At 45.9% G+C, this 23,366-nt stretch overlaps 1 protein-coding gene across 3 annotated transcripts in view; it reads left to right on the top strand.

Moving 5' to 3' along the window:
• The window catches only part of SV2B (synaptic vesicle glycoprotein 2B), a 93,967-nt gene that overhangs the window by 14,379 nt on the left and 56,222 nt on the right, over window positions 1-23,366 (top strand). The gene's annotated exons all lie outside the window — the stretch shown is intronic.

Raw genomic sequence — 23,366 nt, 5'->3', positions numbered from 1 at the left:
CAGCAGGGAAAAAAATGGGGCTGTACCCAAAGACCTTGCTTACATTTGCACAGTGCTTCAGGGGTTATCAGTGATTTTCACAGATACTCACATGTGATCTTTAAATGACACTGTGAGGTGATCAGAGTGGTAATCCCCGGTTTACAGGGTGAGGGAACTGCTGCTTGGAGACCCTAAGTGATACCTGTGGCTGCTGAGGTAGGCCTCTTGTCCTGTGTCGTCGCTCACTGCCGCTCGTGTTCACTATGGGGGACTTTCTAGCAATGAGGTTGGAAGGTTTATTTTCTCACATATGGATTTCTTCATAGAAAACAAAGAACTGATGCTAAAGGGTCCATTATTTCCCAGTGTTGATGCAAACTCTGTTACCCTTCTTTTAAATTAAAAGCAAACTATAATGATCATGCTACTACCACCAGCAATACTTACAATCTGATAAAATCTTTTGTCCTGGAATGCGTGGATGCTCAGCCATGTCCGACTCTTTGCAACCTCATGGACTGTAGCCCGCCAGGCTCCTCTGTCCATGGGGTTTTCCAGGCAAGAATACTGGAGTGGGTTGCCCTTTCCTTCTCCAGGGGAATCTTCCTGATCCAGGGATCAAAGCTGGGTCTCCTGTATTGCAGGAAGATTCTTTGCCAACTGAGCCACCAGGGAGTTACCATGTGATGAACTTTTTTATACTATGTGTTAAGTCGCTTCAGTCGTGTCTGAGTGTTTGTGAACCCATGGACTGTAGCCCGCCAGGCTCCTCTGTCCATGGAATTTCCCAGGCAAGAATGTCGGAGTGGTTGCCATTTCCTCCTCCAGGGATCTTCCGCACCTGGGGACTGAACCCGTGTCTCTCACGTCGTCTACATTGGCAGGTGGGTTCTTTACCACCAGCGCCAGCTCTTTTATATTAAGTATTTTAAATATGACATTTCTGATGCTTGGAACAACCTACAAAGGAAGCATTCTTTTCATCCTTTTAAAGAAAACTTTTTTTTTTTTAAAGTCTCTAAGAAGTTAATGAAACTTGTCAGAACTAGTTAGTGACGGCTCTAGGAGTTGAAACCAGCCATGTCTGCCTTGAGAGTCCATTGCTTCTCCTCTGCCTTGCCATTCCCTCTGTGGGACATGTTCCTCTGTGCCCACTGCATATGGAACCCTGAGCAACCTTTATGCAAAATGCATCACTCTGTTAAGATGCAGTTGCCAGTTAGGCACTGGGCCTCCATCAGCGTGCTGGAGTCAGTTACAGCGTATTTCTGTAGGCGGGAGGGTGATGTAGTCCACACCCCAGCCAGGATCAGGAAGGCAAGGGACCTGAGGTGATCTGATACTTAGGCACCTCTGTCGGCCCAGAAGAGGCCACTATATTGCCTAAGTGCTTCACTGCCATCCTCCCATGAAAAGGGTCCCAAGAAATGCTCCAGAGCTAGGGAGCTCTGGAGGCACCAAGGACCTCTCCACCCTCCCCCTGCCAGGAATCGCATCAGATAGCGAACATCAGAACCTGTAGAACATTTTAAAAAGGCACCCGCGTTTTGCAAGTGAACAAGGAGAAATATTATATCTTATGGAGCATTTGTCATGACACTGCTGGCCAGGAGTGACTGCCATACAGCCGTAATTCATCATGTAATTGAAGACAGACAATGTCAGTCCAGCCATGCTTGACTGAAAATTTCTGTTTCAGGCTCTATATAAGAATTGACTATAATACATAAGTATTTTTATTATAACTCAATCCATACGTATACCACATATGCCAAGCAGCTGCATGGAACATTTCCTAATCCTCGGTGTTCTGTCTAATATTCAGGTTTTATATTTTGAAAAATTGATGCACATCAGAAGTCTTTATATGAAAGAATTTTTTTTATTGCCTTTCCTTTATTTTCTTGTTAGGGCGCCTCCTTAGTTACTTCTGCAATGGATTCTCTTCATATAAAATTATTATGTCGATTGTATCAACATATGGCATATGCTCAAATAAATTTCTTAGAGAGATGTTAATCTTTTCTGTGACTGAATAGCAATAATAAAAAGAAAATTAGAAATTAAAAAAACACAAAACATTGACATCCAGTGTGGAATTCATGACTGTACAGCTGTAATGCCCTTTTGCAGGCCAGTGGCTGTAAAATCTCTCTGTATTTTTAACTCTTACACAGCACAAGCCCAGATGAGTTGGGTTTTTTCTTTGCAACTGATTGAATTTTAATTTCCAGAGAGTCTCAGATATTAGCAGGGCAGGGGAGAGAGATGGGAGAGTCAGATAGGTGGTCTTGGAAATGTAACAGCTTTTGACATGTCCTCTGGGGTCTGTGAGCAGACTGAATGTAAATGCCTTTCTCTCCATGGGGACTGGCCCAGACTGCGCAAATATGCAGAGTGAGCATCTTTTGTTTCAACACTGGAGATTTTGCTGACTCAGAGACATACATCAATCTCCATTGGTGACGTGCAGCAATTAGCCCAGAGAAGTCCCATCCTTTCCTTGGCCTCTCTTCCTCACCTCTCCTTGGGTCCTAAAAAGGGAAGTCTTATAATCTGTAACACAGGGTATAAGGCAAAAGCCATTACTTACAACCTTATAGTATTTAGAAGGAGAATGGATAAAGGAGAACTCTGGACATGCCCTTTCTTTCTTTTTTAAAAAAATTATTGTTTATTTATTTGGCTGTGCTGTGTCTTAGCTGAGGCAGGTGGGATTTTTTATTTGTATTGTGTGAACTCTTAGTGGCAGCATGTAAGATCTAGTTCTCTGATCAGGGATGGAACCCGGGTCCCCTGCATTGAGAGCGAGGATCTCAGCCACTGGACCAGCAGGGAAGTCCCCCTGGAGGATTTTAGTTGGAGCTTTACTGGCACTCTTTTCATTATAATTCTTGGTGATTTCCATAAGCATTTTCCAATGTCCTCGTTTCTTTATTCCTTAAGGTCTTCTGCAATGATAGCCCCCTCCCAGTCGCTTACTGTTCTGTTCTCACCCTAGGTCTTATTATTATCAATAACCCCAACCCCTCCAAAAATCCCAACGTCGGTACCCGCTCCTGTCTTTGTAACTCACCTTATCCAGTCTTCCAACTGTCAGAATGGTTCGACCTCAGGACAGCCACACCCTGTTGGTCTGTCTCTCACCACACTCTTGTCCTCACCACATTCTTCCCTGGGTTTTAGTTCTGCCGACAGACCATAACCACTCCCTGCACAGACCATCAGTTTCTTGTGCTTCTCCAGTTTGTCGCATTCACCAGCTCTGCCTGCACCTTACTCTTTGTGAGTCTGCATTCCGTAGCTGAACGCGACTGGTGAGCTACACAGCACGTTGTCCATTGGCCTCACTTTAAATTCATCGTCAAGAACCTCGAGGGGGCCCTTGTGCCGCCAGCATCACCCTTCGTTTCCCTGAACCACTCACTTGCCCACGTTCCTTGATGACTGCTTTGTGCCTCACCTCTGCTGTCCAACTCCCAGCACCTCGTCAGCGTAATGAACTCAGTGCCTCTTTCACTGAGAAAGCGGAGGAGCGTCCAGAAAGGGCTCCCACCGTGCCCACCGCCACATCGGCTTCCCAGCTGCCTCTGGTCCTCCCCCTTCCTCCTGCGGCCGTGGACGAGCCGTGGGGCTCCCCTGTCCATTCCCAGGCTCCATGCCTCTTCCCTTTCACTTCCCCAGGGTAGCACTTGCATAATTTTCACCTTCCCCTCCCTCACTGACTTTTCCCTCTCGAGTCATTCCCATCAGTGCACAAACATGCTACTCTTTCTCTAATCCTGACTCCACACACGTCTCTTCCGTTTTTAGTAAAACCCACTAAGTCCAAGTCCTGACTTCCCATTCTCACTTGACTTTGAGGAGAAGTTAGTCCCCAGCGCTTCAGAAGACTGTTCTTGTCTAGATTACCCCCACGTGGTCCAATCTCGGTCCTCCGCGTTCCCGACCTGCCGGCAACCACTGTAAGAGGTGATCCCTCTGCCTCCTTGACATACTGTCTTTGTTGGACATCTGGGATATCCCTGCCTCCAGTTTCCCTGCTGTTCCACTGGCCACTCCTTCTCATTCCCCACTGTTGGTTTCTCTTTATTTTCTGGGCCCTTTAACATTAGAACATGTCAATACTCAGCCAAAGAAGGTCCCCTCTCTCCCCACTCTTTTGGAGATCTGAAACGCCGGGCTGGATGAAGCACTAGCTGGAATCAAGATTGCCAGGGGAAATATCAGTAACCTCAGATAAGCAGAGGACACCACCCTTATGGCAGAAAGCAAAGAGGAACTGAAGATCCTCTTGATAAAAATCAAAGAGGAAAGTGAAAAAGCTGGCTTAAAACTCAACATTCAAAAAACAAAGATCATGGCATCTGGTCCCACCCCTTCATGGCAAATAGATGGGGAAACAATGGAAACAGTGACAGACTTTATTTTCTTGGGCTCAAAAATCACTGCAGATGGTGACTGCAGTCATAAAATTAAAGGACACTTGCTCTTTGGAAGAAAAGCTATGACCAACCTAGACAGAATATTAAAAAATAGAGGCATTAGTTTGCTGACAAAGGTCTGTCTAGTCAAAGCTATGGTTTTTCCAGTAGTCGTGTATGGATGTGGGAATTGGACCATAAAGAAAGCTGAGCATCAAAGAATTAATGCTTTTGAACTGCAGTGTTGGAGAAGACTCTTGAGAGTCCCTTGTACTGCAAGGATATCCAACCAGTCAATCCTAAAGGAAATCAGTCCTAAATATTCATTGGAAGGACTGATTCTGAAGCTGAAGCTCCAATACTTTGGCCACCTGATACTAGGAGCTGACTCATTGGAAAGGACCCTGATGCTAAGGCAAGAAGAGAAGGGGAGGACAGAGGACGAGATGGTTGGATAGCATTACCGACTTGATGGACATGAGTCTGAGCAAGCTCCAGGAGTTGGTGATGGGCAGGGAAGCCTGGCTTGCTGCAGACCATGGGGTTGCAAAGAGTCAGACAGGACTCAGAGACTGAACTGGACTGAACTGGCCTAATCTCTGCTTCATATGTCATCCATCCTCTTGACTTTACTTTAAAGTTTTAGAATATTTATGTATGTGTTTAGCTGAGTTGGGTTTTAGCTGTGGGAAGTGGGATCTTTTGTTGCAGTTCACAGAGTCTCTAGCTGTGTCACGTGGCTTAGTTGCTCCGTAGCATGTGGGGTCTTAGTTCCCTGACCAGGGACTGAACTCACATCCCCTGCCTTGCAAGGCAAATTCTTAACCACTGGACCGGGGAAGTTTTTTGACCCTACCTTTAAAATACATCCAGAATCCAGCCCCTTTTTACTGCTTCCACTGCCACCGATCACCCTGCCCCAAGTGGTCAGTGTCACCCACCTGGGTTTATAATGGCCTCTAACTGGCTTTTGTGATTCCATCTATTGGAGGGAGAGACCCCGTGGATGGGTGGCCAGGGAAGCTTTGGCCTGGACTATGGGAAGGAGCCAGCCGTGCAAAGATCTGAACATGATAGATGGAGAAACAAGCAGTGTGAAGACTCAGATGGGAAAGAGCATCACTTGTGTGTGTGTGTGTGCTAAGTTGCTCAGTCATGTCCGAATCTTTGCAACCCCATGGACTGTAGCCCTCCAGGCTCCTCTGTCCATGGGATCTCCCAGGCAAGAATACTGGAGTGGGTTGCCATTTCCTCCTCCAGGGGATCTTCTCAACCCAGGGATCGAACCCAGGTCTCTTGCATTGCAGGCAGATTCTTTACCCTCTGAGCCACCAAAGGTAAAGAGAAAAGAGTAATTGTCATAAGAATAAAAAAAAATTAAGAGGTTTGATCCATGAGATACATTTTATTTCAACAAAAGCGTGAATACTCACTTTCCTAACATACTAATATTAAAACCTGCCCAGATCTCTGTCACATAGGATTCTCAAACTGGATGAAAATAATTGTTTGCTTTGCTCAGTTCAGTTCACTTGCTTAGTCATGTCTGAGTTTTTGTGACCCCATGCGCTGTAGCCCACCAGTCTCCTCTGTCCATGAGATTCCCCAGGCAAGAATCCTGGGAGTGGGTTGCTGTGCCCTCCTCCAGGGCATCTTCCTGACCCAGGGATCAAGGCTGTGTCTCATGTCTCCTCCATCGACATGTGGGTTCTTTATCGTTAGCGCCACCTGGGAAGCCCACAGTCACATAGGCTCTTATTTAAAGTGAGAAAGAGCGTGTAGGCAAGCACTGGATGTTCAAAAGATATACAGGCATAGTCACGAGGGTCCTATTCTTATATGAACTTGTCTGCAGGTAAAACCACCAAGATCTGTGCAAGAAATCTTCCCTTTCGGAAGACCTCAAGGCAGAAGTTCTCAGTGGGATTTGCTCATCCCTCTGGCTTTTGCTCCAGCAGTTTTGAGTAACCAGTTATGCCGCTGAAACCATGAGTAAACAAACTGACTGTCGGGATCGCCACGGGAGTTTCAGACCTTAAACAGCACATCATAAATCTCATTGCCCTTATCTTGGCCATGAGTCAGAGCCAGACCTCTAGGTGTCCCAGACAGAAAGACAGATCTTTTCCAGCCCCAGTTGTAAATCAGCTCTGCGCTAATATAGAAGCTAATGTTCTTTGAAGACAAGGTGGCCTGTTCAGAGTCATTGTATCAGAAAGACATCCAGGTTTGGGAAGGTCGTGAGTTTGACCTCTGCCAACAACCAGCCTCATCACCTTCTGATTCTTTTGTGTGATGCTCGGTCCGCTGCTCCCCCTCCGACCATCTTCCATCACCCCAACCGTCTGCTTATTCTAGGGCAGCCAAGTTTGCCCCCACCCTCCTTCCTGCCATCACCTTGCCAGAGTTCTTGCTGCGGCCTTTCTCTGGCCCCTGCCCTGTTTTACCAGTTCTTGTGTCCACCTATTTATTTCAGCTATATTGTGAGTGTTTTTGAAGCAGAGGACTGGGCTGGGCTTATTTAATCTCTATGCCCTCTTCCCATACTCACTGACATGTAGATAGTGGGGTTGAGCAAATTTCAGCATGAAGATTGTAGTTTCTTTTCTTGATTTTATGTCAGCTATTCCCGTCTCAGCTTCTAGTTCTCAGCCATGTGATCAGTCACTCAGTTGTGTCCAACTCTTTGAAACCCCATGGACTGTAGCCCTCCAGGCTCTTCTGTCCATGGGATTTCTCAGGCAAGAATACTGGAGTGGGTTGCCATTTCCTCCTCCAGGGGATCTTCCCGACCCAGGGACTGAACCTGAGTCTCCTGCTTCTCCTGGATTGGCAGGTGGATTCTTTACCGCGGTGCCAAAATACTCTACCGCTAATAAGCCTACTGTGATTCCCCTGGACTGGTCCTGGGTGTCATCAGGCACGTTGTTCCACCCTCTGGACGTGAACACAGTGGCAGCCACAACTGGGCCGTGGTGGAGTGGAGGAGGGGTTGCGGGTCTCATGGGTAGTGGTCACAGCTGAGGTGCTCAGGGTCCCCAGGAGAGCTGTCCGAGGTGTCACACCTCTACAGCTTTAGCCCAGATGACGCGTCTTCTCACCTGCACTGAGAGGTACAAAAGGAAACCTCTGCTTTTCTAAGATGGCTCTGGTGTCAGGGGATGTGAACACAGCAATGTTAGGATTCTCACAGCATCCTCAAGGAATATTTCTTAAAGCCTCTTGCTATCAGCTTGAGAGGCGATTAAGGGACACACCAGGTACCCCTTTGCCCCAGGGCTAGTCTGAGCCCCGGACAGAAACCTCACTGGTATCCTGAGTGTTTTCTGTTACCGTTGCTTCCACCATGACTGTAGACCTGTCTTCTACTCACCAAAGACATGGCTAGGGGTCTGGGGCCTGGGTATCCTTACCAGCTCAGAATATTGCCTTGTGGCTTGAGCTTGGTTTTGCATCACCACCTGGGATGATGGAGTCTCTGGGCTCCCTTGCAGGGTCTTTAGTTTCCCATAAGTATGGCTGGAGAAAGAACCGCTTCCTGGGATTAGACCTTATCTATGTGCTTCCCCAGTGGCCCAGCGGTAAAGAATCCACCTGCCAATGCAGGAGACCTGGGTTCAGCTCCTGATCCAGGAAGATCCCGCATGCCATGGAGTAGCTAAGCTCATGCCCCACAACTGGTGAGCCTGTGCTCTAGAGCCTGGAAGCCACAGCTGCCGCAGCCTGCACGCCCTAGAGCCTGCGCTCCACAACAAAAGAAGCCACTGTAATGAGACGCCTGTGCACCGCAGCTAGAGAGTAGCCCCCGCTCGCCACAACTAGAGAACAGCCTGCACAGCAATGAAGACCCAACACAGACCCCCCGAAAGGTTGTGAATTACTATTAAAATATATTAAGAAGACCGCATCCTTACGCTACGCTACTGTAACAAGTGTCCCTGTCCCTCTAACTCTCCAATCCACCTGCAGACCCTGCCTCTGGGTCTGTGGGCCGCATCCCGATCCTAGACCTTCCGAGACAGATGATTCTGCTCGTCCGTGGGACTGTGGCTTCTCTATAGCCGAAGGTGCAAGCATGAGTGATTGCATCGCACCCTTAGGCAGAGCGACACAGGCCTCCAGCCCTGGCGTCCTCGTATAGTATTGATGCATCTTTTCTCACGGACTGCTCCATCTTTCGGAGAAGGCAATGGCACCCCACTCCAGCACTCTTGCCTGGAAAATCCCATGGACGGAGGAGCCTGGCGGGCTGCAGTCCATGGGGTCGCTGAGAGTCGGGCATGACTGAGTGACTTCACTTTCCCTTTTCACTTTCATTCATTGGAGAAGGAAATGGCAACCCACTCCAGTGTTCTTGCCTGGAGAATCCCAGGGACGAGGGAGCCTGGTGGGCTGCCGTCTATGGGGTTGCACAGAGTTGGACACGACTGAAGCAACTTAGCAGCAGCAGCAGCAGCAGCTCCATCATTGGGTTTTCCTGGTGTCTCAGGCAGTAAAGAATCCGCCTGAAATGTGGGAGACCTGGGTTTGACCCCTGGTTTAGGAAGATCCCTGGAGGATGGCATGGCAACCCACTCCAGTATTCTTGCCTGGGAGAATCCCCATGGACAGAGGAGCCTGGCAGGCTATAATCCATGGGCTCACAGAGAGTTGGACACTACTGAGCAGCTAAGCACACTCCATCATTTGGGGCACATAATTCATCATTTGATGAATCACCCAACTATAAACCTGGATTTCTTCCATCAGATATGGGAACAGTTTACTTAGATATAATAATTGTGGGACTTCCCTGGTGGTCCAGTGGTTAAGGGTCTGCCTGCCAAATCAGGGGACATGGGTTTGATTCCTGGTCTGGACAGATTCCCATATGCTGTGGGGCAACTAGGCCTGTGCACCACAACTGTTGAGGCCTGTGCCCCCTGCCCGAGGTTGTGCTCTGCAACAAGAGAAGCCACCCCAGTGAGAGGCCTGCGCACTACCACTGGAGAGTAACCCCTAGACCTTCAACTCCTTGCAACTAGAGAAAAACATCCTTTCCAAACGTCTTAGTGACCTTTCGGAGAGGTCCAATTTTCAGCAGACTGTTAACCTACTTCCCTTCAGCAGGGCAAGTTAACCTACTTCCAAAGATTCATTCACTTGAGTTTATCTGACACATAAAGTGCTGGGGCTTCCCAGAGGGCACTAGTGGTAAAGAACCCCGGCCGCCAATTCAGGAGACTTGAGATGCGGGGTCGATCCCTGGGTGGGGAAGATCCCCTGGAGGAGGAAATGGCAACCCATGGCAGTATCCTTGCCTGGAAAATTCCATGGACTGAAGGAGCCTGGTGGGTTGCAGTCCGTGGGGTTGAAAGAGTGGGACGTGACTGAGCGCTTGCACACAAATTGGCGGGAGAATCACTGCAGTGACTGCAGGTTGGATTCCACTAGACCAACTGTTGAAGCCAAGCTTCTGTGCTAAGCACTTAGACTCAAGAGAAAGTGTTTACTCATCCCAGAAGTTTCCAAGCGTTCAGATGTCATATAAACAAAGCACTTGGCCAGCCTACCCGAGGCATCTGGTTTAATAGGGGTATGCACATAGATATCTTGGTGTTCTTCCATGCCTTGGTAGCAAAGTGAGACTTCCCCTGGGGGGGTTCCCTCATATATTCAATCTTTATCACAGCTACCACTGACTTCCAGGCCCTTGTCCAAGAGAACATTACCCTTCAGGAAAGTATATTTGGTTGAAGAATAAAGTGGAATGGCAATGGTTCCATTTGGAGAGGCTGATTTTTTATTCCTTCAAAGCATATGCATGAGTCAAATAAATATTGGAGTAGTTGCAGAAAAAGGGAGCTCAGAATTTTCCTTGGATATTAATGCATTTAATTTCAATGCATTCAAGAAAAAAAAAAGAGAGAGAGAGAGAAATGCCTTCGCTGTTCTTGGTTAATTGCTAAATAAAGAAGATTATTCTGCAGGGGGCTCTTCTTTCCCATCACATTTCAGCCAGCACAATCTGACTGTTTTATTTCCTCAACCTGCTGCCTCTGGGGCTGAGGGTATATTCTGTCGGTGTGAGGAGCACCTCTAGAGACAAACATTGAACCAATAAATACATTGGAGCAAATAGACATATGTTATATAAAGTAATGCTAGTAGGATGTGGAAGGACCAGCAGAGATGATAGAATTTCCTTTGGAACAGGACAGGAGCCAGCAAGCTGTGATTTGCGGGCTACGCTCAATCCCCTACATACGACCCTTCAAACTGTGAACTTTCGGAGATGTGAACATGCTTTCCATCAACATCAGGCGGGAGTGACATGCCAGCGTGCCCTCCGTCTCCTGCTGCTGACGGCCCTTCAGCTCTGCCCTCTCCCAACCCCTCTCCCTCCTGCATCACGAACGCTTCTGGCCTGTTCACTCCGTGCCAGCCCCTGAGTGCCAGCTGTTGTGCTGTAGTCCTGTTCTTTTCAAGGTCCTGCACTGTAAGAATACAAATGTTTTCTTTATCTTTGTGCTTGTTTCTTATGTGTTACTTGTGTGAGAAGCATTATAAACCTATTACAGTACAGTTTATATAGCTCACTGTGTTAGTTGGTACCTATGCTAACTTGGTTGAACTTGTGAACAAATTGAATTTATGACCATGCTTGTGAAACAGTACTTGTTTGAATGTAGAGGACTTGTATTTTTGTTTTTATATTTTTAAAGGATTATAAAGAAAGAAAAGAAGCGTATGTCACAGAGATCACAAGACATCTGTAAAGTAAATTATTTGCAAGTAAAATATTTATTGTTTGACCCTTTACGGAGAAAGTTTGACGAGTCCCAGTTTGGAACATCAGGCTTGCTTCTCTTAGGAGATGATATTTAATCTGGGAACTTTAGAAAGAGAATTGGGGCAGAGGAGAAGTCCCCTGACAAAGTCTTATTAGAATAAATTTGAAAAAAACTTTTGTCCTAAAAAACTTTTTATTGGAATCTGGCTTCCTTTCCAGGTAAGGAGACAGGAAGGTACACCTAAAGGGCATGCTACTATAAATAAGTTTCTTCTGCTTGTCTTGATCCTTGCTGCAAATGCTGATATATGGTTGGTTTCATTTTAAAATATCACCAACCTATTGTCATGTTTCCAATCCCATGGCTCTCTCAGTTCCCAGCCCCATTCTAAGCTGGACTGCTTATAGCAACAATAGCAACTTTGATCGCTTATGCATCTATTTGTTTAAGTTTGTGTTTGAATAGTTTTGGGGAGGGAGTCTAATGGCCTCACAATGTTGTGCTATTCTCTGCTGTACAGTGAAGTGAGTCGGCTATAGGTGTGTGTCTGTATATATCCCCTTCCTCCTGGACCGCCCTCCCACCACCTGCCTCTCACCCCACCCTTATAGGTCATCACAGCAAGTGGGGCTGAGGCGCCCTGTGCTTTGTAACAGGTCCCCACCAGCTGGCTATTTGGCACATGGTAGTATATATATGTCAATGCTACTCTCCCAGTTCATCCCACCCTCCTCTCCTCCCACCTCATGTCATCTCGACAGAAAAGAAGTAAGGAAACACAAGCTTTAAATGACACAATAGACCAGATAGATTTAACTGGTATTTACAGGTAATGCATCACTTTTGAGTCAGGCATCCTGCTGCATATTTGCAACCCACTGTCTTACAAAATCCTAATAACTCTGCAAGATAACTCTGTGTCTGAATTTTACAAAGAAGGCGCGGTGGTCAGAGAAGCTGGGTGCAGTGCCTGTGGTTATGCTGCTGGCCAGGACTCTGACATGACCAGCTGAAGTGTCATGTGTGAAGACCGGGCTCTTCCTTATATACGAACTTATCAGCATGGGCTCCTCCCTCTTCCAAGGAAGCCTATTCCATTTTATTTGCCAGTTGAAAGCCCTTCTTACTCACCCCAACCATCTCCTTTCGCTTCCATCCTCCCTACTCTGAAAGTAGCAATCTGTTTGTTTGTTTGTTTGAATATTTATTTATTTGGCTATGGCATCTAGGTTCTTTAGTTGCAGCACATGGGATCTAGTCCCCAGACCAGGGATCAAACCCAGACCCGCTGCTCTGGGATCACGGGGTCTTAGCCACTGGACCACCAGGGAAGTCTTTGCAATCATGGTTTTTAATGATCTAAAAAACTCAGTGTTATTAGGGGTGACATTGCCTTAAAATGCCACTGAGCTTATTGAAGAAGGGTAGACTTCTTAACAGCTTTCTAACTAGTCCCTTATCAGCTTCATGCTAAAGTAATTTTTGATAACACCAATGCACTCTAATTTTTCAGATTTATTGTCTTAACTTCTTCTGTGGAAGAAAGATTTTTAAATGAGTTTAATAGCAGAGCCATTTCAGAGGCATTGTGAATTTTCTATTTTTCTTCTCCTTGGATAAGCTCATCTTTTTTCCTTTCTTCCTTTTTGTGGCCTCCCAAGACAGAGCAGGGGAGGAAAAACTTCTCTCTACCTTCCTAGGTTCGGTGACAGGGGACCCTTGATTTAAACTAACAAAAGACAGATTAGCAAGAGAAATACAAACAGACTTCATTCCCACGCACAATGCATATACTTGTGAGTACCTCTAGGGATGGTTACAATTTAGATGGCATCTTCACAGAGGACAATACATTGTAGAGAAGGGACAAGACGAAGAAAAAGGGTCTTAGGCTTCCAAGAGTGGTGAACTGTGGTAAGGTGAACATATGGAGCAATCCATTAATGGTACAGAATTGTTTTAAGTGATATTTTCCCTCTTTGTCGTGTCTTTGGGTTGATAAGAGTCTCCGATGATTTAGAGTCTAAGCCTGCTGCTGCTGCTAAGTTGCTTCAGTCGTGTCCGACTCTGTGCAACCCCATAGACGGCCTGCCTGCTTTTAGGCAAATGTAGGGGAGGTCAGGGGCTTCTCTAGTGTCTCAGGGGTAGAGGATCTGCCTGCAGTTCAGGAGACCCAGACTGGAGCCCTGGGCCGGGAAGATCCCCTGGAGGAGGGCTTGGCCACCCATTCCAGTACTCTTGCCTGGAGCATCCCATGGACAGAAGAGCCTGGCGGGCTACCGTCCATGCGGTTGCAGACTTGGACATGACTGAACAGACTAAGCAACAGCGGAGAACAGGAGCTTTTCCTTTTTTTGCGAGCCTGCTCTTTTCTCAGCGGTCTTCTGCTTGAAACACTCCTTGTATCAAAGTGGCACATCTGGAGGCCACGTATCCTGATTCTCTGCGACAGCATTCTGAGAAGCTCTTGTTTTCTCGAGTTCCTGCTTTGGCTTGGACAGTGAGGTTTAGTAGCAAAAGTACCGGGCTCGAGTCCAGGAGACCAGAGTGTATGCAGGGCCAGCAGAGAGCCTCCGCGAGTCCCTGGCCTTCTCTGGCACTCAGCCTCCTCACCTGGTACAGCATAGGCATTGAACTCAATGTCTAATTTCTAAGATTCATCAATTTGCCTACGTGTCTGAATCTGTCAGGGTGTAGTCCGGACACAGAAATTATGCCAGTTATTGGAACAGAGAGAATTTAATGTAAAACAACCCCTATTAATTTAGTACATATAAGTGAAATGTTTATAGAACGTATACTGAAGTAGGGACGGCAAGAAGGAATAAATTGGGATTTTGATAACTTAGAAACTGAGAGAAAGCATTCCCATGCGGATACAGCGCAGATCTCTGGAAGGGGTCCTGGCTGGCTGGTGCTGTGTGAAGGGAGGGGAGGCAGGATGTGGCTGGTTCTGCTTTTAATAAATTAATAATAAATTTAATTATTTTATGACACATTTAAAATTTTTTATTTTGTCTTGGAGTCTGACCGATTAACAATGCTGTGATCGTTTCAGGTGGATAGCACAGGGACTCAGCCTCACATATTGTTTAGTTCCTTAGTTTAGTCCCTCAGTCGAGCCCATGGACTGCAGCCCACCAGGCTCCTCTGTCCATGGGATTTCCTAGGCAAGGATACTGGAGTGGGTTGCCAGGGTTGCCACGCCCTTCTCAAGGGGATCTTTCCGACCCAGGGGTCGAACCTGCGTTTCGGGCTTGGCAGGTAGATTCTTTACTGCTGAGCCCCCTGGGAAGCCCAGCCATCCATATACATGTGTCCATCCTCCCCCAAGAACCATTCTCCAGTGGTTCTTCTTGTTGGATTCCGCTGCTGCTGCGGCGGAAGGGAACTGCGGCAGCCAGCGTGAAAGAGTGTTGCTCAGGTGAAACTTGCAGGAGCAGAAAGCATAGGCCCTTGCCCCTTCACCAGCCTTTAAGCCTCCCTCTAGTGCCCCCTGCTGGCAGGCTTGCAAAGCACATGTCGTTTGTGGACAGTGTAGGGGCTGGAAGGGTGGCTTTGGAGCTAAAAGGGAATAGCTTAATACCTGGCTCAATGTTTATTGCTGAGATTGCAAACTGGTGGCCCAGAAGCGACTTAGAGCCACCTCTGACCCATCTGTCCTGTGTGACAATCCCAAACGTTTAATCATCCATTCATGTTTGTTTTTTTGTTTGTTTTTTGCTTTTTCACTATTCCCTCAACATTTATTATGAAAAATTTCAAACATATAGAAAGATAGAAATAATTTTACAATATACACTTATATACCTACTACTTAGATTCTACAATTAATATTTTACTATATGTGCTTCACTGTCTATCTCTCCACAAAACTGCCTTTTAAAAACTATTTTTGATTTTTAAAAAGATTTTTGGTCACTCTTTGTAGCACAGGGGAATGTTAGTTCCCTGGCCAGGGATGAAGCCCATACACCCTGCATTGGAACCATGGGGTCTTAACCTCTGGACCGCCAGGGAAGTCCCAGCACAAACCTAGCTTTTAAAAATTCCAGTTATAAGATGCTTACAAAAGACATATCTAAGGCAAAACAGCATAGAAAAGTTAAGAGAATTCAAAAGTCACTTGGCTTTACCCAAATAATTTTAAAATGTATGTCCACACAAAAACCCACCTACTGAAGCTTATAGCAACTTTATTCACGATTGCTCATACTTGGAAGCAACAAAGATCTCCTTCAGTAGGTGAATGGATAGACCAACAGTGGTATAGCCATACAGTGGGATATTATTTGCTTTGGGTTTGTTTTTATAATCTGACAATCTTCTTCCTGAGAAATCCACGGAATTTCATCTTTCTCTTTTTATATTTTTTATAAACAAACGAATGGGAAGGCAGCTTGGAGGGTGCATGCTCAGCTGACTGTTAGTAATCCTGTGGACTGTAGCCTGCCAGGCTCCTCTGTCCATGGGTTTTCCCAGGCAAGAATACTGGAGCGGGTTGCCATTTACTTCTCCAGGGAATCTTCCTGATCCAGGGATCGAACCTGTATTTCCTGCATCTCCTACATTGATGGGAGGTTCTTTACCACGGTGCCACCTGGGAAGCCCAGCCTGGAGGTTAGCTACTTCAGTAATCAGTTTGCAGATGTGGTGGTCAGGCCCTTGGAGGGTGAGAGGATATCTCTCAAATTATGCAACCAGTGAACAAGATCTTTGGTTTCCAGGGACCAGGATTCCATCGCTACCCCTCCCTGTGTTTCCCTGAGGGTGGGTGTACACTATACTAGCCTCTCACTACTCAGAGTGTGGTCCATGGATCAGCAGCACCAGTCTTGCTAGAAAGGCAAAATCTCAAGCCGCAGCTCAGACCTATTGAACTGAGAATCAGAATCTGATATTAAGAAGATCCCTCTGTGATTTGTGTGCACAGTGAAATTGGAGAAGTTCTGAAGATAGCTTTATTGAAGTAAGAGAAAAAGAGAACTTCTTTTGGACTCTGGTGTTTTTCTCTGGGGTGGGGGCAGGGTATGGGGTGTATGCATGCATGCTAAGTCGCAGCAGTCGTGTCCGACTCTGTGCGACCCTATGGACAGCAGGCCACCAGGCTCCTCTGTCCAAGGAATTCTCTAGGCAAGAGTACTGGAGTGGATTGCCAGTTCCTTCTCCAGGGGTGTATAGATGGGTTCTTACCAAATGTCCTGACCATTCGTCTGATTCTTGTCTTCCCTTCTAAACTTGTAGCCCCACAGGCATGTAGACAGCACACGTGCATGCAATCATACATGTGTGTTCATGTTCTGTCTCTCGCACACACGTACACCCTCTGCGCCATTCATGAGCTGGCCTCGGTCCTCACCAGCCCCAGTTCCTCGCATGTCCCACGTGTACTGCATTCTGTTCACGTGGAACTCCTTGCAGGTAGTTGCCCACACACATCAGGGGCTGTTTCTGCCTCCCTGTCTTTGCACCTGCTGTCTGCTCCTGCCTGTGATATATCCCATCACCAAGGTGGAACCCTGACTAATTTTTTTTTTAAATCTGAAATTCAAATTTATCTTATTTTTTAAATTAATTGTTTGCTCAGTCATGTCTGACTTTTTGTGCGCCTATGGACTGTAGCCCGCCAGGCTCCTCTGTCCATGGGATTCTCCATACAAGAATACTGGAGTCGGTTGCTCTTCCCTTCTCGAAGGGATCTTCATGACCCAGGGATCAAACCCAGGTCTCCTGTCTAGTGGCCAGTGTTGAGTCTGTGTTTGCTGTTTTGCTGCTGTTATAGGATGCATTAGGCTTCTTAAGTGTGTTGAGTACTTCAGATTGGTTCAGTTCAGTCACTTAGTCGTGTCTGACTCTTTGCGACCCCATGGACTCCAGTACACCAGGCTTCCCTGTCCATCACCAACTCCCGGAGCTTGCTCAAACTCATGTCCATTGAGTCAGTGATGCCATCCAACCATCTCATCCTCTGTCGTCCCCTTCTCCTCCCGCCTTCAATCTTTCCCAGCAACAGGGTCTTTTCCAAAGAGTTGGTTCTTCGCATCAGGTGGCCAAAGTATTGAAGCTTCTGCTTCAGCATCAGTCCTTCCAATGAATATTCAAGATTGATTTCCTTTAGAATGGACTGGTTAGCTCCTTGAAGTCCAAGGGACTCTCAAGAGTCTTCTCCAGCACCACAGATCAAAAGCATAAATTCTTTGGTGCTCAGCTTTCTTTATAGTCCAACTCTCACATTCATACATGACTACTGGAAAAGCCATAGTTTTGACTAGATGGACTTTTGTTGGCAAAGTAATATCTCTGCTTTTTAATATGCTGTCGAGGTTTGCCATAGCTTTTCTTTCAAGGAGCAAGCGTCTTTTAATTTCATGGCTGCAGTCACCATCTGCAGTGATTTTGGAGCCCAAAACAATAAGTCTGTCAATGTTTTCATTGTTTCCCCATCTGTTTGCCATGAAGTGATGGGACCAGATTCCATGATCTTATTTTTCTGAATGTTGAGCTTTAAGCCCTTTTTCACTCTACTCTTTTACTTTCATCAAGAGGCTCTTTAGATCTTCTGTACTTTACTTTCTGCCATAAGGGTGGTGTCATCTGCATATCTGAGGTTATTGATATTTCTCCTGGCAATCTTGATTCCCGCTTGTGCTTCATCCAGTCCAGCATTTCTCAAGATATACTCTGCATATAAGTTAAATAAGCAGGGCGACAATATACAGCCTTGATGTACTTCTTTCCCTATTTGGAACCAGTCTGTTATTCCATGTCCAGTTCTAACTGTTGCTTCTTGACTTGCATACAGATTTCTCAGGAGGCAGGTCAGGTGGTCTGGTAGTCCTGTCTCTTTAAGAATTTTCCACAGTTTGTTGTGATCCACACAGTCAAAGGCTTTGGCATAGTCAATAAAGCAGAAGTAGATGTTTTTCTGGAACTTTCTTGCTTCTTTGATGATCCAGAGGATGTTGGCAATTTGATCTCTGGTTCTTCTACCTTTTCTAAATCCATTTTGAACATCTGAAAGTTCACAGTTTACATACTGTTGAAGCCTGGCTTGGAGAATTTTAAGCATTACTTTGCTAGTTGTGTGAGATGAGTGCATTTGTGCAGTAGTTTGAACATTCTTTGGCATTGCCTTTCTTTGGGATTGGAATGAAAACTGACCTTTTCCAGTCTTGTGGCCATTGCTGAGTTTTCCAAATTTGCTGGCATATTGAGTGCAGCACTTTCACAGCATCATCTTTTAGGATTTAAAAGAGCTCAGCTGGAATTCCATCACCTCCACTAGCTTTGTTCGTAGTAACGTTTCCTGAGGCCCTCTTGATTTCACATTCCAGGATGTCTGGCTCTAGGTGAGTGATCACACCATTGTGGTTATCTGGGTCATGAAGATCTTTTTTGTATAGTTCTGTGTATTCTTGCCACCTCTTCTTAATATCTTCTGGTTCTGTTAGGTCCATACTGTTTCTGTCCTTTATTGTGCTCATCTTTGCATGAAATGTTCCCTTGGTATCTCTAATTTTCTTGAAGATATCTCTAGTCTCTCCCATTCTATTGTTTCCCTCTATTTCTTTGCATTGATCACTGAGGAAAGCTTTCTTATCTCTCCTTGCTATTCTTTGGAACTCTGCATTCAAATAGGTGTATCTTTCCTTTTCTCCTTTGCCTTTAGCTTCTCTTCTTTTCTCAGCTATTTGTACAGCCTCCTCAGACAACCATTTTGCCTTTTTGCATTTCGTTTTCTTAGGGATGGTCTTGATCACTGCCTCTTGAACAATGTCACGAACCTCCGTCCATAGGTCATCAGGCACTCTGTCTATCAGATTTAGTCCCTTAAATCTATTTGTCACTTCTGCTGTATAATCATAAGGGATTTGATTTAGGTCATACCTGAATGGTCCAGTGGTTTTCCCTTCTTTCTTCAATCTAAGTCTGAATTTGGCAACAAGGAGTTCATGATCTGAGCCACAGTCAGCTCCTTATTTTTGCTGACTGTATAGAGCTTCTCCATCTTTGGCTGCAAAGAATATAGTCAGTCTGATTTCAGTGTTGACCATCTGGTGATGTTCATGTGTGGAGTCTTCTTTTATGCTGTTGGAAGAGGGTCTTTGCTATGACCAGTGTGTTCTCCTGGCAAAACTATGTTAGCCTTTGACCTGCTTCGTTTTGTACTCCGAGGCCAAATTTGCCTGGTACTCCAGGTAGCTCTTGACTTTCTACTTTTGTATTCCAGGCCCCTATAAGGAAGAGGACATCTTTTTGGGGGTGTTAGTTTTAGAAGGTCTTGCAGATCTTCAGAGAACTGTTCAACTTCAGCTTCTTCAGCATTACTGGTCGAAGTATATACTTGCTACCCCATTATCTATTCCTGTATGACTCAGTGGCTTAAAGCCACTGTATCATCTGCTTTGCTCATGGAGCTGTATTTTGGGTGGGAATTCCCTCCTCCTCCCTTCCTTTATTCCCCTAAATATCTATTTGTTTATTTGACTGTGTCTGGTCTTAGTTGCAGCACGTGGGATATTCACTGAGGCTCATGGACCTTCTAGCTCGACTCACAGGCTTAGTTGCTTGGGCCATGTGCTATCTGAGTTCCCTGACTAGGGATCAAACCTGTGTCTCCTGCATTGCAAGGTAGATTCTTAACCACTGGACAATCAGGGATTCTAAACCACTGGACCCCCTTCCTCCCTTTCAATATCTCTTTCTTCATTCCAAATGTTTACTAACCAGGTATTACGAGACCAACACAAGTCATTTGTTGGCTGAATGGGATGGTGGAAATTCTAGGCAGTTGTTGTTCAGTGGCTTAGTCATGTCCTCTTTGCAACCCCACGGACTGCAGCACACCAGGCTCCCCTGTCCTTCACTACCTCCCGGAGTTTGCTCAAACTCATCATGTCCACTTGATTAGGTGATGCGATCCAGCCATCTCCCCCTTTGCCACCCCCGTCTTCTCCTGCCCACAGTCTTTCCCAGCATCTAGGCAGGGAGCCGCACTAAAATGAGGCAAGCCAAACTTGGAAGCTGCACGTACCTACCTGGCGAAAATAGTTCCCTCTCTGCTCTGGTCTAGAAGCCTGAATTATCAAGCATAAGGAATGATGTAAAACTCCCTTGTCAACTGGGCTGGTGGTGACCTCCCAGGGGCCTGTCTGGGAGGGGAGAAGAAGGACAGGGCATCTCATATGTGGGGCTCTGGCCATGGGTGTCCTGGGGGAGGCCTGGTCGGGCAGGGGCAGAGTTTGGGACTTATCTGATTGGTTAGGGCATCAGATGCTGGTAGGAAGCTAGCATGGACCAGGCACCAAGCCAGTCTTGCAGACTAGTACGCCTGATGAGAGTAACAGGAAAGCTCCAGCCTGACCCAGGCACAGGACCCAATTCATTCTTTTTAAAAATATTTATTTGCTTTTATTTTGCTTATTTTTGGCTGTGCTGGGTCTTCATTGCTGTGCACGGGCTTTGTCTAGTTGTAGCGAGTGAGGGCTACTCTCTATTGAGGTGCGTGGGCTTCTCACCGCGGTGGCTTCTCTCGTTGAGGAGCACAGGCTCTAGGCAGGCAGGTCAGTGGTTGCTGCACACAGGCTTAATTGCCCCGAAGCATGTGGGATCTTCCCAGACCAGAGATCCAGCCAATGTCCCCTGCATTGCACGGTGGATTCTTAGCCACTGAACCACCAGGGAAGCCCCCAATTCATTCTTGATAGAGATGGGTAATGGCCACAGAAGATGGTTTTAAGACACCTTCATCAATGAGTAAGGCATTGAGACATAACACTCAATAGGTAAGAGCTGGGCAAGATTAAGTCTGCCAGGAGCCAGATGCTGAAAGCCCTTGGCCGGTCAGGGCTGAATCAGGCAGACAAACTCAGAGTCTAGTGGGAACACTAACCAGACATCATTACAATACAGCATGACCCAGGCCTGAGCTGGGTTTGCAAGTCTTGGCTCATTTTCTCAAACACAAATGTCAATGACCTAATAAAGTGGGAGATTGCTCACTATATTTTCTAAGCTGTGGGCTGGGAAACTGGTAAAATAGTAGTGGAGAAAAACCTTGGGCCCAGGAGCATAGGTACAGCAATTTCCCCTAGACATCCCCACATCTGACTCACTGCAGGTCTTTGCCCAAATGTCCCAGTTTCCCAAGGGATGTCTGAACCATTTTGTTTGGAAATGTCACCTTCCACTCTGATTCTCCCTGTCTCTGCCTCCGTGTTATTTGTCTTTGTATCACTTTCAGCAACCCACTTACTGTATATTTCACTCACTTATCATCTCTTTTCCCAACTAGAATGTAAGGGCCACGAAGGCAGGGATTTTCATGCATTTGTCTCCTGCTATATTCCCAGTAATGGAAACATGGGGTAAGTCACTTTAGTTGTGTCCGACTCTTTGTGACCCCATGGACTGCAGCCTGCCAGGCTCCTCTGTCCATGGGATTTCCCAGGCAAGAATACTGGAGTGGGTTGCCATGCCCTCCTCCAGGGGATCTTCTTGACCAGGGATGGAACCTGAGTTTCTTATTTTTTTGCCTTGACAGGTGGGTTCTTTACCACTAGCATCACCAAATAGTACTTAACTAATAACAGGCATTGAATGAATGTTTGTAGACTCATGGGCATGTTTCCTGGATTAATGTCACATATGGAAGGGAAAAAGGAAAGGGCTTATTTCGTGGCTTTGAGTTGTGTAGAGGTGAAAAGTGACAAGGCGTGTGAGTGAAGGAAGTCTTAGTTAGTGAAAACCACTGATAGCACCAAAGTTATCTTCATCTCATAAAATAAAATAATAAAAGAAGGAAACCTGTCACCGGGAAGATAAAGCAGAGCGTAGTCCCACTGATCCTTTTGGGGACCTCCCTTCAAGTTGATTAAACAGCTAATGAAGATTTTGGCTGTACATGGGCCCCTCCCAGCACACATCTGCCTAAATAAAGCATCATGGGTCAGGAGAAGCTTCCTGAAAGATAAATCATTTTCTTCATCTGATTTACAGTCAAGGTTGAGCAAAAGGACACTTACCTAATTTGTATTCAGGATTTCCACTGTATGAAAGACGTTCTCCAAAATTTCCTTCTTGGGTTTAGTATATAACGTATTAATATATTCTTTTTTTTTAATTTTTCTTTTTCCTTTATTTTACTTTACAATGTACTGTATTGGTTTTGCCATACATTGACATGAATCCACCACGGGTGTACATGCGATCCCAAACATGAACCCCCCTCCCACCTCCCTCCCCACAACATCCCTCTGGGTCATCCCCGTGCACCAGCCCCAAGCATGCTGTATCCTGCATCGGACATAGACTGGTGATTCGATTCTTACGTGATAGTATACACGTTTCAATGCCATTCTCCCAAATCATCGCACACTCTCTCTCTCCCTCTGAGTCCAAAAGTCCGCTATACGCATCATGGAAACAACCTAGATGTCCATCAGCAGATGTTGTGGTACATATACACAATGGAGTATTACTCAGCTGTTAAAAAGAATACATTCGAATCAGTTCTGTTGAGATGGATGAAACTGGAGCCGATTATACAGAGTGAAGTAAGCCAGAAAGAAAACCACCAATACAGTATACTAACACATATATATGGAATTTAGAAAGATGGCAATGATGACCCTGTATGCAAGACAGCCAAAAAGACACAGATATAATGTATCAATATATTCTTAAGTCATTCATAAATAGTAAGTATTCAGTTTTTAGTTGGAAAGAATTATCTGTGTGCTTCTAGAGATCTGCCACCCCTCTGAGGATGCTGGTTTTACTGGAATTCCACAAATGTGTCTACAACAGTGTATTTATATTACTATATCTTAAGGTAACTGATGGGGCTTCCCCAGTGGCTCAGCAGTAAAGAATCCACCTGCCAATGCAGGAGACCTGGGTTCGATTCCTGGGTGGGGAAAATCCCCTGGAGGAGGAAATGGCAAACCACTCCAGTATCCTTGCCTGGAGGATCCCATGGACAGAGGAGCCTGACAGGCTACAGTTCATGGGGTCACAAAGAGTCAGACACGACTGAGCGACTAAACCACCACCAGGGTAACTGATTGTATTACAAGCATGTAGTAGTTACACCTGTTGGAGAAAGGATAGCACATGGCTGCTCTCTTCTACATTCTCCTGATAAATCTCAACATTTAAAGTAATTACAGTCCAATAAAAAAGGAAA

This window comes from Capricornis sumatraensis, chromosome 19 (genome assembly GCF_032405125.1).
Source record: "Capricornis sumatraensis isolate serow.1 chromosome 19, serow.2, whole genome shotgun sequence".
Lineage (NCBI taxonomy): Eukaryota > Metazoa > Chordata > Mammalia > Artiodactyla > Bovidae > Capricornis > Capricornis sumatraensis.
The sequence above is the reverse complement of the archived record's forward strand: the minus strand, read 5'-3'. Positions and strand labels throughout refer to the sequence as shown.